Raw genomic sequence first — 12547 nt, 5'->3', positions numbered from 1 at the left:
CCGGAGAACGGAGTCTTGGTCATCTTACCCATGAGGCATGGTTCGCACGTGTCAAATGATTCGTAATCAAGAGACTCCAAAAGTCCATCTGCATGGAGCTTCTTCATGCGCTTGACACCAATGTGACCAAGGCGGCAGTGCCACAAGTATGTGGGACTATCGTTATCAACTTTATATCTTTTGGTATTCACACTATGAACATGTGTAACATCACGTTCAAGATTCATCAAAAATAAACCATTGACCAGCGGGGCATGACCATAAAACATATTTCTCAAATAAACAGAACAACCATTATTCTCGGATTTAAATGAGTAGCCATCTCGAATTAAACGAGATCCAGATACAATGTTCATGCTCAACGGCACTAAATAACAATTATTGAGGTTTAAAACTAATCCCGTAGGTAGATGCAGAGGTAGCGTGCCGACGGCGATCACATCGACCTTGGAACCATTCCCGACGCGCATCGTCACCTCATCCTTCGCCAGTCTCCGTTTATTCCGTAGTTCCTGTTTTGAGTTACAAATATGAGCAACCGTATCGGTATCAAATACCCAGGAGCTACTACGAGTACTGGTAAGGTACACATCAATTACATGTATATCACATATACCTTTGGCGTTGCCGGCCTTCTTGTCTGCTAAGTATTTGGGGCAGTTCCGCTTCCAGTGACCACTTCCCTTGCAATAAAAGCACTCAGTCTCGGGCTTGGGTCCATGCTTTGACTTCTTCCCAGTAACTGGTCTACCGGGCGCGGCAACTCCCTTGCCGTCCTTCTTGAAGTTCTTCTTACCCTTGCCCTTCTTGAACTTAGTGGTTTTATTCACCATCAACACTTGATGTTCTTTTCTGATCTCCCCTTCCGCTGATTTCAGCATTGAATATACCTCAGGAATGGTCTTTTCCATCCCCTGCATATTGTAGTTCATCACAAAGCTCTTGTAGCTTGGTGGAAGCGACTGGAGGATTCTGTCAATGACCACGTCATCTGGGAGATTAACTCCCAGCTGAGACAAGCGGTTGTGCAACCCAGACATTCTGAGTATGTGCTCACTAACAGAACTGTTCTCCTCCATTTTACAGCTAAAGAACTTGTCGGAGACATCATATCTCTCGACCCGGGCATGAGCTTGAAAAACTAATTTCAGCTCCTCGAACATCTCATATGCTCCATGTTTCTCAAAACGCTTTTGGAGACCCGGTTCTAGGCTGTAAAGCATGCCGCACTGAACGAGGGAGTAATCATCAGCACGTGATTGCCAAGCGTTCATAACGTCTTGGTCCTCTGGGATTGGTGCTTCACCTAGCGGTGCTTCTAAGACATAATCTTTCTTGGCTACTATGAGGATGAGCCTCAGGTTCCGGACCCAGTCCGTATAGTTGCTGCCATCATCTTTCAGCTTGGTTTTCTCTAGGAACGCGTTGAAATTGAGGACAACGTTGGCCATTTGATCTACAAGACATAGTGTAAAGATTTTAGACTAAGTTCATGATAATTAAGTTCATCTAATCAAATTTTTAATGAACTCCCACTCAGATAGACATCCCTCTAGTCATCTAAGTGAAACATGATCCGAATTCAACTAGGCCGTGTCCGATCATCACGTGAGACGGACTAGTCAAGATCGGTGAACATCTCCATGTTGATCGTATCTTCTATATGACTCATGCTCGACCTTTCGGTCCTCCGTGTTCCGAGGCCATGTCTGTACATGCTAGGCTCGTCAAGTCAACCTAAGTGTATTGCGTGTGTTCCGAGGCCATGTCTGTACATGCTAGGCTCGTCAACACCCGTTGTATTCGAACGTTAGAATCTATCACACCCGATCATCACGTGGTGCTTCGAAACAACGAACCTTCGCAACGGTGCACAGTTAGGGTGAACACTTTCTTGAAATTATTATAAGGGATCATCTTACTTACTACCGTCGTTCTAAGCAAATAAGATGCAAAAACATGATAAACATCACATGCAATCAAATAGTGACATGATATGGCCAATATCATCATGCTCCTTTGATCTCCATCTTCGGGGCACCATGATCATCTTCGTCACCGGCATGACACCATGATCTCCATCATTGTGTCTTCATGAAGTCGTCATGCCAACGATTACTTCTACTTCTATGGCTAACGCGTTTAGCAACAAAGTAAAGTAATTTACATGGCGTTATTCAATGACACGCAGGTCATGCAAAATAATAAAGACAACTCCTATGGCTCCTGCCGGTTGTCATACTCATCGACATGCAAGTCGTGATTCCTATTACAAGAATATGATCAATCTCATACATCACATATATCATTCATCACATCTTCTGGCCATATCACATCACATAGCACTTGCTGCAAAAACAAGTTAGACGTCCTCTAATTGTTGTTGCAAGTTTTTACGTGGTTTGTAGGTTTCTAGCAAGAACGTTTTCTTACCTACGTATGACCACAACGTGATTTGCCAATTTCTATTTACCCTTCATAAGGACCCTTTTCATCGAATCCGTTCCGACTAAAGTAGGAGAGACAGACACCCGCTAGCCACCTTATGCAACTAGTGCATGTCAATCGGTGGAACCTGTCTCACGTAAGCGTACGTGTAAGGTCGGTCCGGGCCGCTTCATCCTACAATGCCACCGAAACAAGAAACGACTAGTAGCGGCAAGAAGAATTGGCAAACTCAACGCCCACAACTGCTTTGTGTTCTACTCGTGCATAGTAACTACGCATAAACCTGGCTCTGATACCACTGTTGGGAATCGTAGCATAATTTAAAATTTTCCTACGCTCACCAAGATGCATCTATGGAGTCTACTAGCAACGAGGGGAAAGGAGTGCATCTACATACCCTTGTAGATCGCGAGCGGAAGCGTTCCAATGAACGTGGATGACGGAGTCGTACTCGCCGTGATCCAAATCACCGATGACCGAGTGCCGAACGGACGGCACCTCCGCGTTCAACACACGTACGGTGCAGCGACGTTTCCTCCTTCTTGATCCAGCAAGGGGGAAGGAGAGGTTGATGGAGATCCAGCAGCACGACGGCGTGGTGGTGGATGTAGCGGGTCTCGGCAGGGCTTTGCCAAGCTTCTGCGAGAGAGAGAGGTGTTGCAGGGGAGGAGGGAGGCGCCCAAGGCTGTGTGTTGCTGCCCTCCCTCCCCCCCTTTATATAGGCCCCCTGGGGGGGCGCCGGCCCAGGGAGATGGGATCTCCAAGGGGGGGGGGGCGGCGGCCAAAGGGGGGAAGGGGTGCCTTGCCCCCCAAGGCAAGGGGGAAGCTCCCCCTAGGGTTCCCAACCCTAGGCGCATGGGGGGAGGCCCAAGGGGGGTGCCCCAGCCCACTAAGGGCTGGTTCCCTTCCACTTTCAGCCCACGGGGCCCTCCGGGATAGGTGGCCCCACCCGGTGGACCCCCGGGACCCTTCCGGTGGTCCCGGTACAATACCGGTAACCCCCGAAACTTTCTCGGTGGCCGAAACTGGACTTCCTATATATAATTCTTCACCTCCGGACCATTCCGGAACCTCTCGTGACGTCCGGGATCTCATCCGGGACTCCGAACAACTTTCGGGTTTCCGCATACATATATCTCTACAACCCTAGCGTCACCGAACCTTAAGTGTGTAGACCCTACGGGTTCGGGAGACATGCAGACATGACCGAGACGCCTCTCCGGTCAATAACCAACAGCGGGATCTGGATACCCATGTTGGCTCCCACATGTTCCACGATGATCTCATCGGATGAACCACGGTGTCGAGGATTCAATCAATCCCGTATGCAATTCCCTTTGTCAATCGGTATGTTACTTGCCCGAGATTCGATCGTCGGTATCCCAATACCTTGTTCAATATCGTTACCGGCAAGTCTCTTTACTCGTACCGCAATGCATGATCCCGTGACTAACGCCTTAGTCACATTGAGCTCATTATGATGATGCATTACCGAGTGGGCCCAGAGATACCTCTCCGTCACACGGAGTGACAAATCCCAGTCTCGATCCGTGCCAACCCAACAGACACTTTCGGAGATACCCGTAGTGCACCTTTATAGTCACCCAGTTACGTTGTGACGTTTGGCACACCCAAAGCACTCCTACGGTATCCGGGAGTTGCACGATCTCATGGTCTAAGGAAAAGATACTTGACATTGGAAAAGCTCTAGCAAACGAAACTACACGATCTTTTATGCTATGCTTAAGATTGGGTCTTGTCCATCACATCATTCTCCTAATGATGTGATCCCGTTATCAATGACATCCAATGTCCATAGTCAGGAAACCACGACTATCTGTTGATCTACGAGCTAGTCAACTAGAGGCTTACTAGGGACACGTTGTGGTCTATGCATTCACACATGTATTACGATTTCCGGACAATACAATTATAGCATGAATAATAGACTATTATCATGAACAAAGAAATATAATAATAACCATTTATTAATATTGCCTCTAGGGCATATTTCCAACAGTTCCAGGGGTCCCACGAGGCAGGGGCGCGCCCAGGGGGGCAGGCGCGCCCCCACCCTCATGGACAGCGTGTGGGCCCCTGGCCTTGATTCTTTCGCCAGTATTTTTCATATTTTCCAAAAATAAGCTCCGTGTAGTTTCAGGTCATTCCGAGAACGTTTGTTTCTGCACATAAATAACACCATAGCAATTCTGCTGAAAACAGCGTCAGTCCGGGTTAGTTCCATTCAAATCATGCAAGTTAGAGTCCAAAACAAGGGCAAAAGTGTTTGGAAAAGTAGATACGACGGAGACGTATCAACTCCCCCAAGCTTAAACCTTTGCTTGTCCTCAAGCAATTCAGTTGATAAACTGAAAGTGATAAAGAAAAACTTTTACAAACTCTGTTTGCTCTTGTTGTTGTAAATATGTAAAGCCAGCATTCAAGTTTTCAGCAAAGATTATGACTAACCATATTCACAATAACATTTAGGTCTCATGTTTACTCATATCAATGGCATAATCAACTAGCGAGCAATAATAATAAATCTCGGATGACAACACTTTCTCAAAACAATCATAATATGATATAACAAGATGGTATCTCGCTAGCCCTTTCTGAGACTGCAAAACATAAATGCAGAGCACCTTTAAAGATCAAGGACTGACTAGACATTGTAATTCATGGTAAAAGAGATCTAGTCATAGTCATACCCAATATAAATTAATAGTAATGGATGCAAATGATAGCGGTGCTCTCCAACTGGTGCTTTTTAATAAGAGGGTGATGACTCAACATAAAAGTAAATAGATAGGCCCTTCGCAGAGGGAAGCAGGGATTTGTAGAGGTGCCAGAGCTCGATTTTGAAATAGAGATAAATAATATTTTGAGCGGTATACTTTCATTGTCAACATAACAACCAAGAGATGGCGATATCTTCCATGCTACACACATTATAGGCGGTTCCCAAACAGAATGGTAAAGTTTATACTCCCCCACCACCAACAAGCACACTCCACGGCCATCTGAAACAACGGGGTACTGTCCAACTAACAACAGCCCTGGGGGAGTTTTGTTTGCAATTATTTTGATTTAGTTTGCTCAAAGCATGGGACTGGGCATCCTGGTGACCAGCCATGTTCTCGTGAGTGAGGAGCGGAGTCCACTCCTCTTGAGAATAACCCACCTAGCATGGAAGATACAGACAACCCTAGTTGATACATGAGCTATTCGAGCATACAAAACAGAATTTCATTTGAAGGTTTAGAGTTTGGCACATACAAATTTACTTGGAACGGCAGGTAAATACCGCATATAGGAAGGTATGGTGGACTCATATGGCATAACTTTGGGGTTTAAGGGATTGGATGCACAAGCAGTATTCCCGCTTAGTACAAGTGAAGGCTAGCAAAAGACTGGGAAGCGACCAACTAGAGAGCGACAAAAGTCATGAACATGCATTAAAATTAATAAACATTGAGTGCAAGCATGAGTAGGATATAATCCACCATGAACATAAATATCGTGAAGGCTATGTTGATTTGTTTCAACTATATGCGTGAACATGTGCCAAGTTAAGCCACTTGAATCATTCAAAGGAGGATACCACCCCACTATACCACATCACAACCATTTTAATAGCATGTTGGCACGCAAGGTAAACCATTATAAACTCCTAGCTAATTAAGCATGGCATAAGCAACTATAATCTCTAATTGTCATTGCAAACATGTTTATTCATAATAGGCTGAATCAGGAATGATGAACTAATCATATTTACAAAAAACAAGAGAGGTCGAGTTCATACCAGCTTCTCTTATCTCAATCAGTCCATCATATATCATCATTATTGCCTTTCACTCGCACGACCGAACGGTGTGTATAATAATAATAGTGCACGTGCATTGGACTAAGCTGGAATCTGCAAGCATTCAATAAACAGGAGAAGACAAGGCAATATGGGCTCTTGGTTAAATCAACAATAATGCATATAAGAGCCACTTCAACAGTTTAATTATGGTCTTCTCCTATCAAACCCCAAAGAAAAGAAAAGAAATAAAACTATTTACACGGGAAAGCTCCCAACAAGCAAAAAGAAGAACAAGAAATCTTTTTGGGTTTTCTTTTAATTATTACTACTACGAACATGAAAAGTAAACTAGCTAAAAGCTACAACTAATTTTTTGTTTTTCTTAAGGTTTTTCTAACACACAAGAAGAAAGCATAAAAAGAAAATAAACTAGCATGGATAGTACAATGAAGGAGTATGAGCACGGACAACTAGCAATGAGTGTGTGAACATGAATGTAATGTCGGTGAGGAATACGTACTCCCCCAAGCTTAGGCTTTTGGCCTAAGTTGGTTTATTGCCACGGATGGCCTGGCGGATATCCATAGTTGTAGTTGGGGTCGTACTGAGATGCAGCAGTCATTGCAGCATGGGCTGCAGCTTGGAGGCGAGCTATCTCAGCCCTCCTCTTATACTCTTCCGCCTCCTCTCTGGTTATAAAATATCTCCCCTTTGCCTGAAAGTCAAAGAAAGTAGAAGCAGGGAGAGCGACGTGATAGGTGTGTCGTCTGTCAAAGATTAGTCGATGCTGGAGGAACTGATCGTTCCTCTCAACAAAACGATGACGAACCATGGACTCATAATCTAAATAAGCAGGAGGCAATTCAATATCATCCTCACGTATGGCTACACCAAGAGAGTTAGCTAAATGGGTTGCATAAATTCCACCAAAGAAATCTCCATTAAATCTATTATGATGCAACCTACGTGCAACAATGGCTCCCAAATTATAACGTTTATCTCCTAATACAGCACTCTTGAGAACACTGAGGTCAGGGACACACATGTGACATGCTTCATCCTTACCATTTATGCACCTACCTATGAAGAGAGTAAAATAATGTATAGCAGGAAAGTGAATGCTCCCTATGGTAGCTTGTGCTATGTCTCTAGATTCCCCCATAGTTATACTAGCAAGAAAATCTCTAAATTCAGATTTGCGAGGTTCACCAGTACTACCCCATTGTGGAAGTTTGCAAGCAGTGGTAAAATCCTCTAAGTCCATAGTATAAGAATTTTCATAAAGATCAAACAGGACAGTTTGAGAATTACGTGAAGATGAAAATTCAAACCTCCTTACAAAGGAACTAGTGAGATAGTGGTACTGACGGCACTTCTCTGCCTCGAAGCTCACAAGATCAGCGTTACGCAAATATGCGTTAAATTCTTCCTTGATTCCTGCTTGATCCATGAAGTCTTCTGAAGGCCATTCACAAGCCCGCACTAGAGCGTCCCTTGGTGGTTCCTCATCAGCATCGCGCATTGCAAGCCTGGGTCCTTGCTTCCTTGAAGGGCCACCTTGGTACATTTTTCTAAACATATTTCTTCTTCTGAAAAATTTCTGAAATTTTTAGTAACTTCAAATAAAAGTGAACCAAGCTCAACAAAATTGATAGCAACTACTCCTACAAGTGCCTAGAGCCTATATCATGCATTAAAATTACTTGGAACCATATAAATTTGACATGCAAGCTTAAGAACCTGGTCACCTAGGCAACACAAATTTGCAATGAATAAAGCACTAGAACAAAAACTAATTGGACCATTGGAGGAGTTACATACCAAGGAACAATCCCCCAAAGTAGTTTTGTGAGAGGTGCTTTGAGCAAGGAGATCAAAAATCGTAGCAAAATGAGCTAGAACTCGTGCTTGAGCTGGATGGTGATTTTTTGGGAAGAAGAATGAGTCTGTGGGTGCAGGAATAAGTGGACGGGGGCCACCATGGGCCCACGAGGCAGGGGGCACGCCCTGGACCCTCGTGGCCAGGTGCTTGCTCCCCCTGATGTGTTCTCAGTGCCAGATATTCTCAAATATTTTAGAAAAAATCATATTTCATTTTCGGGCCATTTGGAGAACTTTTTATTTTTGGGGTATTTTTTATTGCACGGATAATTCAGAAAACAGACAGAAAATACTATTTTACTTTATTTCAACTAAATAACAGAAAGTAAAAGGAGGGTACAGAGAATTGTGCTTTCTAACTTCATCCATCTCATGCTCATCAAAAGGAATCCACTAACAAGGTTGATCAGGTCTTGTTAACAAACTCATTCCGATTTGCATGAAACCGGAGAATTTTCGAATAGCACTAGGTTACCTCAACGGGGATATGCACATCCCCAACAATAAGAATATCATATTTCTTCTTGACAGTAGGAAGAGGAAATTCAAAACCTCCAATAATAATAGTTGGAATTTTTCCAATAGAGCTGATACTGTGGACTTGAGGTTGTTTCCTCGGAAAGTGTACCGTATGCTCATTACCATTAACATGAAAAGTGACATTGCCTTTGTTGCAATCAATAACAGCCCCTGCAGTATTCAAAAAGGGTCTACCAAGAATAATCGACATACTGTCGTCCTCGGGAATATCAAGAATAACAAAGTTCGTTAAGATAGTAACGTTTGCAACCACAACAGGCACATCCTCACAAATACCGACAGGTATAGCAGTTGATTTATCAGCCATTTGCAAAGATATTTTAGTAGGTGTCAACTTATTCAAATCAAGTCTACGATATAAAGAGAGAGGCATCACACTAACACCGGCTCCAAGATCACATAAAGCAGTTTTAACATAGTTTCTTTTAATGGAGCATGGTATAGTTGGTACTCCTGGATCTCCTAGTTTCTTAGGTATTCCACCTTTAAATGTATAATTAGCAAGCATGGTGGAAATTTCAGCATCAGGTATCCTTCTTTTATTTGTAACAATTTCTTTCATGTACTTAGCATAAGGATTCATTTTGAGCATATCAGTCAAACACATACGCAAAAAGATAGGTCTAATCATTTCAGCAAAGCACTCAAAATCCTCATCATCCTTTTTCGTGGATGGTTTGGAAGGAAAAGGCATGGGTTTCTGAACCCATGGTTCTCTTTCTTTACCGTGCTTCCTAGCAACAAAGTCTTTCTTATCATAACGTTGATTCTTTGATTGTGGGTTATCAAGATCAACAACAGGTTCAATTTCTACATCTTTATCATTGCTAGGTTGAGCATCAACATGAACATCATCATTAACATTATCACTAGGTTCATGTTCATTACCAGATTGTGTTTCAGCATCAGAAATAGAAATATCATTTGGATTCTCAGGTGTGTCAACAATAGGTTCACTTGAAGCATGCAAAGTCCTATCACTTTTCTTTTTCTTCCTCTTAGAAGGACTAGGTACATCTACATTATTTCTCTGAGAATCTTGCTCAATTCTCTTAGGATGGCCTTTAGGATACAAAGGTTCCTGAGTCATTTTACCAGTTCTAGTAGCCACTCTAACAGCAATATCATTATTCTTACTATTCAATTCATTGAGCAAATCATTTTGAGCTTTAAGTACTTGTTCTACTTGAGTGGTAACCATAGAAGCATGTTTACTAATGAGTTTAAGTTCACCTTTAACTCTAGACATATAATCACTCAAGTGTTCAATCATATAAGCATTGTGTTTTAGTTGTCTACCAAAATAAGCATTGAAATCCTCTTGCTTAACCATAAAATTATCAAACTCATCTAAGCATTGGCTAGCAAACTTAGTAGGAGGGATTTCGGCTTTATCATATCTATAGAGAGAATTTACCTTCACTACCTGTGTCGGGTTATCAAGACCATGCGTTTCTTCAATAGGTAAAGTATTAAAACCATGTATTTCTTCCACAAGAGGTAAATTAAGACCATGTATTTCTTCAATAGGAGGTAAATTCTTAACATCTTCAGCTTTTATACCTTTTTCTTTCATAGATTTCTTTGCCTCTTGCATATCTTCAGGACTAAGAAATAGAACACCCCTTTTCTTCGGAGTTGGCTTAGGAATAGGCTCAGGAACTGGCTCAGGAAGTGTCCAATTATTTTCATTAGTCAACATATTATTCAATAGAATTTAAGCTTCATCCGGTGTTCTTTCCCTGAAAACACAACCAGCACAACTATCCAAGTGGTCCTTGGAAGCATCGGTTAGTCCATTATAAAAGATATCAAGTATTTCATTTTTCTTGAGAGGATGATCAGGCAAAGCATTAAGTATTGGAGAAGCCTCCCCCAAGCTTGTGGGAGACTCTCTTCTTCAATTTGCACAAAATTGTATATTTCCCTTAAAGCAGCTTGTTTCTTATGAGCAGGGAAATATTTAGCAGAGAAGTAATAAATCATATCCCGGGGACTACGCACACAACCATGATCAAGAGAATTAAACCATATCTTAGCATCACCCTTTAATGAGAACGGAAATATTTTAAGGATATAATAGTAGCAAGATTTCTCATCATTAGTGAATAGGGTGGCTATATCATTTAATTTAGTAAGTGTGCCACAACAGTTTCAGATTCATAGCCATAAAAAGGATCAGATTCAACCAAAGTAATTATCTCAGGATCAACAGAGAATTCATAATCCTTATCAGTAACACAGATAGGTGAAGTAGCAAAAGCAGGGTCAGGTTTCATTCTAGCATTAAGAGATTGCTGCTTCCATTTAGCTAATAACTTCTTAAGATCATACCTATCATTGCAGGCAAAAATAGCTCTAGCAGCTTCTTCATCCATAACATAACCTTCCGGAACAACAGGTAATTCATATTTAGGGGGAGAGTCTTCATCATCACTTTCATAAATATTATCAGTTTCAATGATTTCATTCTCTCTAGCCCTAGCAAGTTGTTCATCAAGAAATTCACCAAGTGGCACAGTAGTATCAGGCATAGAAGTACTTTCATCATAAGTATCATGCATAGCAGAAGTGGCATCATCAATAACATGCGACATATCAGAATTAATAGCAGAAGCAGGTTTAGGTGTCGCAAGCTTACTCAAAACAGAAGGAGAATCAAGTGCAGAGCTAGATGGCAGTTCCTTACCTCCCCTCGTAGTTGAGGGATAAATTTTGGTTTTCTCGTCTTTCAAGTTCTTCATAGTGACCAGCAGATATAAATCCCAAGTGACTCAAAGAATAGATCTATGCTCCCCGGCAACGGCGCCAGGAAATAGTCTTGATAACCCACAAGTATAGGGGATCGCAACAGTTTTCGAGGGTAGAGTATTCAACCCAAATTTATTGATTCGACACAAGGGGAGCCAAAGAATATTCTCAAGTATTAGCAGTTGAGTTGTCAATTCAACCACACCTGGATAACTTAATATCTTCAGCAAAGTATTTAGTAGCAAAGTAATATGATAGTAGTGGTAACGGTAGCAAAAGTAATATTTTTGGGTTTTGTAGTGATTGTAACAATAGTAACGGAAAAGTAAATAAGCTAAGAACAATATAGGAAAAGCTCGTAGGCATTGGATCGGTGATGGATAATTATGTCGGATGCGGTTCATCATGCAACCGTTATAACATAGGGTGACACAGAACTAGCTCCAATTCATCAATGTAATGTAGGCATGTATTCCGAATATAGTCATACGTGCTTATGAAAAAGAACTTGCATGACATCTTTTGTCCTACCCTCCCGTGGCAGCGGGGTCCTATTGGAAACTAAGGGATATTAAGGCCTCCTTTTAATAGAGTACCAGAACAAAGCATTAACACATAGTGAATACATGAACTCCTCAAACTACGGTCATCACCGGGAGTGGTCCCGATTATTGTCACTTCAGGGTTGCCGGATCATAACACATAGTAGGTGACTATAGACTTGCAAGATAGGATCAAGAACTCACATATATTCATGAAAACATAATAGGTTCAGATCTGAAATCATGGCACTCGGGCCCTAGTGACAAGCATTAAGCATAGCAAAGTCATAGCAACATCAATCTCATAACATAATGGATACTAGGGATCAAACCCTAACAAAACTAACTCGATTACATGATAGATCTCAGCCAACCCATCACCGTCCAGCAAGCCTACGATGGAATTACTCACGCACGGCGGTGAGCATCATGAAATTGGTGATGGAGGATGGTTGATGATGACGATGGCGACGAATCCCCCTCTCCGGAGCCCCGAACGGACTCCAGATCAGCTCTCCCGAGAGAGTTCAGGGCTTGGCGGCAGCTCCATATCGTAAAACACGATGAATCCTTCTCT

Source organism: Triticum aestivum, chromosome 1D (assembly GCF_018294505.1).
Source record: "Triticum aestivum cultivar Chinese Spring chromosome 1D, IWGSC CS RefSeq v2.1, whole genome shotgun sequence".
NCBI lineage: Eukaryota > Viridiplantae > Streptophyta > Magnoliopsida > Poales > Poaceae > Triticum > Triticum aestivum.
Note: the sequence above shows the minus strand (reverse complement) of the source record.